At 55.7% G+C, this 5583-nt stretch overlaps 1 long non-coding RNA gene across 2 annotated transcripts; it reads left to right on the top strand.

Moving 5' to 3' along the window:
* Nucleotides 1-2578: 2578 nt before the first annotated feature.
* Nucleotides 2579-5239, top strand: LOC139043952 (uncharacterized). Of its 2 annotated transcripts, none has more exons than XR_011501018.1 (3): nt 2579-2945; nt 4234-4468; nt 4756-5239. It is a non-coding gene; the product is annotated as an uncharacterized lncRNA (long non-coding RNA). The 2 variants fall into 2 exon arrangements; XR_011501017.1 differs by having other exon boundaries at nt 2580-2945; nt 4752-5239.
* The last annotated feature ends 344 nt before the right edge of the window (nt 5240-5583 follow it).

Here is a 5583-nt window from a genome sequence, read left to right on the forward strand (position 1 = left end):
TGGTGATAAGAATATGGATTTCAGCAGGGCTTCCCGTCCTCATCAACAAGCAGAAGCACCCAAATGGTGGGGGTTGGGGGGCAGAGACCTCACAGCCATTCCCTCCACAAATCGAGTTCCCCGGGACATCCTCACAGCGCCGTGCTGTGAGTGTGTGTGGGTGTTTAAAATGGAGTAAATGTGGACGTGGAACTGCTCCGTGAAACCAAAATAACAACAGTCGTAGATCTTCTTTGGTCATTTAGAAAATTCTTTTTTTTTTTTTTTTCCCCAGCGGTGCACGTATTTCCCTTCCAAAAAAGAAGAACGGGAAAGGAGATGTTAAAGGCAAGCAGAGAGAGGAAAACTGTTGCAAAACAAAAGCTGAGCTCCCGTCCGAGGGAGGCCTCCTCCATTGGAGGCCTAGGAAATCATTCTGACAAAATGGAGGATCTCTGTCTTTGGTGTCGATTCCCTCAGAGGTCAAGAGAAACCTTTTCCAATGTCTTTATCAGGAGGAGACTAGAAGTTAGAGAAAAGTATCCTTTCGGGAGTGAGAAAAACAAATTCTGATTTTGCATCAGCTTCCCTCCGATCTTGAAACTCATTGACTTGATTCCATTCTGTCGACGGAAATAATCCGGAACCAATCTATCCGTGAAAATCGGGGTGCGTTTATTCTGAGCTAAAATGTGAGGACTGTGGCCCGGGGCCTTTCTTCCCGAAGGAAGAGAGGGTGCCCGGGAAGTGGGGTGTACAGAGTGCTTCTAGACCCCCAGAGAGGACGTTTCACATAGGATCGAAAGGTCCCTTGGATGATAGTCGCGAGACTGCTCTGTCGGCACAGCGATCGACAGACACTGCTGGGTGGCAGGTCTGTTGTCTGGGCCTGGGTGGTCACAGGGGAGCCGGATGGTCAAAGGTGAGCGCAACCATCCGCTCCTAGCCTAAGGAAAGATGCCTCTCCTTAAGGAAAGGCCCGAGCACGGGGAAGCTGCTCCTTTCCCTTAAGGGCATTGGTTCTTGCCGTAGGAAATGTGTAAAGCGGATCTACGATGCGATGCGTGCTCGACGGCCACGTCAGGCCCTTTTCGAAAAACACTGTCAGGCCGAATTAGGCCGACACCCAATGGCTTCCTCATAGACTCCCATAGATCCTATCGCTCGCCATTTCTATCTGTCCACTCGTTCCAATTTTAGGCCACTTGACCACGAACAGGCCTTTTTCTCAGATTATTTTCCCCGTGAAACTTTGATCACCTTTTCACAGACAAAACGATCTTTACTTTTTAGGCCCTCTTGCCTGAAGGCAGCCATCTCACTTTCCTTGAACACAAAGATGTTTCCCATATTCACTTTTAGTGGCTTTTTGTTTTGTTTTGTTTTGTTTTGAGGACGATGAGCCCTGAGCTAACTGCTGCCAATCCTCCTCTTTTTGCCGAGGAAGGCTGGCCCTGAGCTCACCTCCGTGCCCATCTTCCTCTATTTCATATGTGGGACGCCTACCACCACGTGGCTCGCCCAGCGGTGCCACGTCCACCCCCGGGATCCGAACTGGCGAACCCCGGGCCGGCGAAGCGGAACAGGCACACTTAACCAGCGCGCCACCGGGCCGGCCTAGTGGCTTTCATCGCATTTGTTAAGTAGATTTTTTAACCCTCACGAACCTTAATTTTGGTGAAAACTAAGAAGCCAGCAATTAGGAACTGTCCTTCCCATGAGCATTCCGTCGCTTGGCCAATGTCTAAACACTTGGCCACTTTTAGAAACATGGGATTTCATAGGTTTATCTTTTCCTTCGCTTTATTTGATTTCATCTCACTTTAGTTTTTGGGTGAGGAAGATCGGCCCTCACAGAGCTAACGCCTGTTGCCAATCTTCCGTTTTTGTTTTTTTTTTCCCCCCTCCCGATTTTTCTCCCCCAATCCCCCCATGACATAGTTGTCTATCTTAGTTGAGGGCCCTTCCAGTTGTGGCATGTGGGACGCCGCCTCCACACGGCCCGACGAGCGGTGCCGTGTCCGTGCCGTGCCCGGGATCTGAACCGGCAAAACCCTGGGCCGCCGAAGGGGAGCTTGTGAACTTAACCACTCGGCCACGGGGCCGCCCCTGTCCGTGGACTTTTTTATCACCTGATTTCACCTCGCAAAACTTCAAAGCTTCAAGTTATCAGAGAGGTTTGGGAAGTTGTTTTTATTAATTTAATTAATTTATTTTTCGAGGAAGACGAGCCCCGAGCTGACACCTGCTGCCAATTCTCCTCTTTTTGCCCCGGGAGAGTGATCCCGAGCTAACATCCGTGCCCATCCCCCTCCCCTTGATAGGCGGGACGCTGACCACAGCGTGGCTCGCCAAGCGGCGCCACGTCCGCACCCTGGATCCGAACCTGCGAACCCCTGGCTGACAAAACGGAACGTGCGAACTTAACCGCTGTGCCGCCGGGCTGGCCCTTCGGGAAGTTATTTTCAGGACACGGGCCATAAACTAGAATCACCGCTACAGGTTTATCGGAGCGACATCAGCGTTCGTGGTGGATTGAGTCGTCCCCTCTGTCTCTCCCCTCCAGGGCACAACCAAAGGGACGTCTATCGACCCACCCACCAAGGATTCCCCCCCCCCCCCCGCACGGCACAGCAGGATGCCTGAGAGATCCACGCAGCCCTACAGCGGCAAGTCACATTCGCACAGTCAAAATTCAATGGCAGAGACAAAACGTTAAGGTCAGTGAGAGGGAAGAGAATAACCGGCCCAGGAGCAACGGTGTGAAGAACACGGAGAAGACGGGTCCTAGACGCCGGGGTCCCCGGAGCAGTGATTTGATCAGAGGCCCGCAAACGTCCACGATCTCCACACCACGTTTATGGCCGACTGCGTGCGTGGGTCCTTTGGAATCGACCAGGCTACCGTCCGGGCCACTTTGGGACATCGTGTCCAGCTGCCCCGAGCGGTGGAGCTGTCGTTCAAGTGTAAGATGGGGCCCGTCCGGGGAGAGAATGGGGACGGGGAAAGGGAGGCCGCGGGAAGTCACAGAGTCTGAGGTGTTCGGGGGAGACTGACTCTTCTGAAGTGGAGGTGGTAGAAGGAGAGCAGCAGGATTTTTGGATTTTTGTTCCCTCTGTTAGGTATCTGGGTCCGGAGGAGAGTGGGGCGGGGGGGGGGCGGGTGGTGGTGGTGGTGGTGGGTGTGAGGCTGAGGCGGGGCTGGTGTTTCCTTTCCGAGTCAGGTGGAAGAGCTCCTCCAGTGGAGGTTTTTAGACAAGGGGTCTGGTCTGGCAGGATGGGAGGTTGCGGGTTGAGCCACAGGGGAATCTGTCGTAGCTCAGACTCGGGCCTTTGAAGAAATAGACAGAGAGAGGAGTTTTGCTCTGTCTGTCACCGCAGCCGGCACCTCAGGAGCAACAACAGGAGGCTTCCCGAATGAGTGAAGGGGCAGGAGCCAGCGTGCCCCGTGCCTCTCTCAGCCCTGCGCCGGCAGGGAAGGAAGCAGGCAGGCAGGCCTCAGGGCTACTCCCGTCCTACTGCCCGGTGGTCCCTGTCCCGGCCCCGCCCCCACTCTCCCCCTGACCCTCACCGCTCCCCAGCCCTCTTCTCAGCCAGAGAGGCGATGGGGGGGGGGGCGGTGCGGTCCCAGAACAAGTTTCCTCTCATCCGCCATCATCTTGCCACCCTGACGACTTGGCCTGAGATCCGGCCTAGGCTGTACCCGTGTGTGGTTTTCCTGTGGACAAGGGGGCCGGTTCACCATTTCGGAAGAAACCCCTAGCCTTCCACTGCCGAGTCGCCAGCCTGGGAGGGGGGAGGGGGGAGGGGGGAGGGGAGGTCAGGCCCATTCATTCCGATGGGCCTGGCGTCAGGGCTTCATTCAAGTGCAGGAAGCTCTCTCCCATGGCCTCGGGCTTTTTCCCATTGAACGGCTTTCTTCAATTCCCCCACCCTTAGGCCGCAGTCCACCAAGGGCCGGGAGGCAGGGAGGGAAGATGTTGGGGCAGGGTGGCTGTCTGAGAAACTCGCCTCATCTGGGGCAGAAAGAGTGCCCCCCTCCTTTCTCTAACCCTACTAGACTGCTTGAGGATCACGGACGGTTTGGCTCATCGATGAGCCCTGCGTTATGGGCCCGGCAAGCAAACTCCTAACGGGCAACCCGCCGCTCTAGGCGTGTGTGGGTTTTTTGATCTTTCACCTTCAAGTTCGCACGACATCGGTCCGTGTCCCCCGCCCCGGCTTCCCATGGGAAATCCTCCGTCTCTTTCCACAGACTCACTGGCGACTTCACACAGTGCCTGCCTCCTCCTCCTTAGGAAGGAAGGAAGGAAGGAAGGAAGGGGCTGACCCCGTGGCCGAGCAGTTGAGTTTGCACGCTCCGCTTCAGCGGCCCGGGGCTTGGAAGGTTCGGATCCTGGGCTCGGACACGGCACCGCTCATCAAACCACGCTGAGGTGGCGTCCCACACGGCAGAACCAGAGGGACCCTCAAAGAGAATATAGAACTAGGTACTGGGGTGCTCTGGGGAGAAGAAGAAGAAGGAGGAGGAATAAAAAGAAAAGAAAAGATTGGCAATGAGCTCGGGTGCCAGTCTTTAAAAAAAAAAAAAAAAAGAGGAAGAAAGATGGACAAACAGGAACGAATCCCACTGACGGCACCTCCAAATGGTGGGGGGCAGGGGGGTGGGGGGGGTGGGGAGTGGCATCATCGGGCCAAGGGTGACTCTAAGCGTGATCCCGCGGTTGTGTTATTTGACATTTTATCGAATCGATTTATTATTTTATTTTTGAGGAAGATGAGCCCTGAGCGAACATCTGCCACCAATCCTCCTCTGTCGGCCGAGGAAGACTGGCCCTGAGCTGACATCCGTGCCCATCCCCCTCTACTTTCCAGGTGGGACGCCTGCCACAGCGTGGCTCGCCAAGCGGTGCCGGGTCCTGTGCCCGGGATCCGGACCGGCGAACCCGGGGCCGGCGGAGCAGAACGTGCGAACTTCACCGCCGCGCCACCGGGCCGGCCCCCGGAGTTGTTTTGAAAATCCAGTAAGGGGCTGGCCCCGTGGCCGAGTGGTTAAGTTCGCGCGCTCCGCTGCAGGCAGCCCAGTGTTTCATCGGTTCGTTCGGATCCCGGGCGCGGACACGGCACTGCTCATCAAACCACGCTGAGGCGGCGTCCCACATACCACCGCTAGAAGGACCCACCGCGAAGAACACACAACTACGTACCGGGGGGCTTTGGGGAGAAAAAGGAAAGACAAAAAATAAAATCTTCCAAACTCCAATAAAACTTTGAGTGAAGACGACGAGGAGGATGCGAAACGTATCTCACGCCTCCGAGCCGAGCCGTCCGTTTAGGTTTAGGAAGGGGGACGAGGACCCTTTGTAAGCGACATCCCTTTTTAAGCACCATTCTAAACCACAGAACAGAACTCCCTCTCCTCGACCCGGAGCGAGGAGGTTCCTGGGTGTGTCAGAGAGGGTCACGTCCTCTGCAGCACGAACGAACCGCCAGGGTTCGGCCACGGGAAAGAATTTCTTCCTCTCCAGGGGGACTAAAAGTCACCGACGGCAGCGGGCGTAGGTGCTATCCTTCCCGTCCAGGAAAGGCAGGGAGAACTTCAGCC

This window comes from Equus asinus, unplaced genomic scaffold, assembly GCF_041296235.1.
Source record: "Equus asinus isolate D_3611 breed Donkey unplaced genomic scaffold, EquAss-T2T_v2 contig_439, whole genome shotgun sequence".
NCBI classification, from domain to species: Eukaryota; Metazoa; Chordata; class Mammalia; order Perissodactyla; family Equidae; genus Equus; species Equus asinus.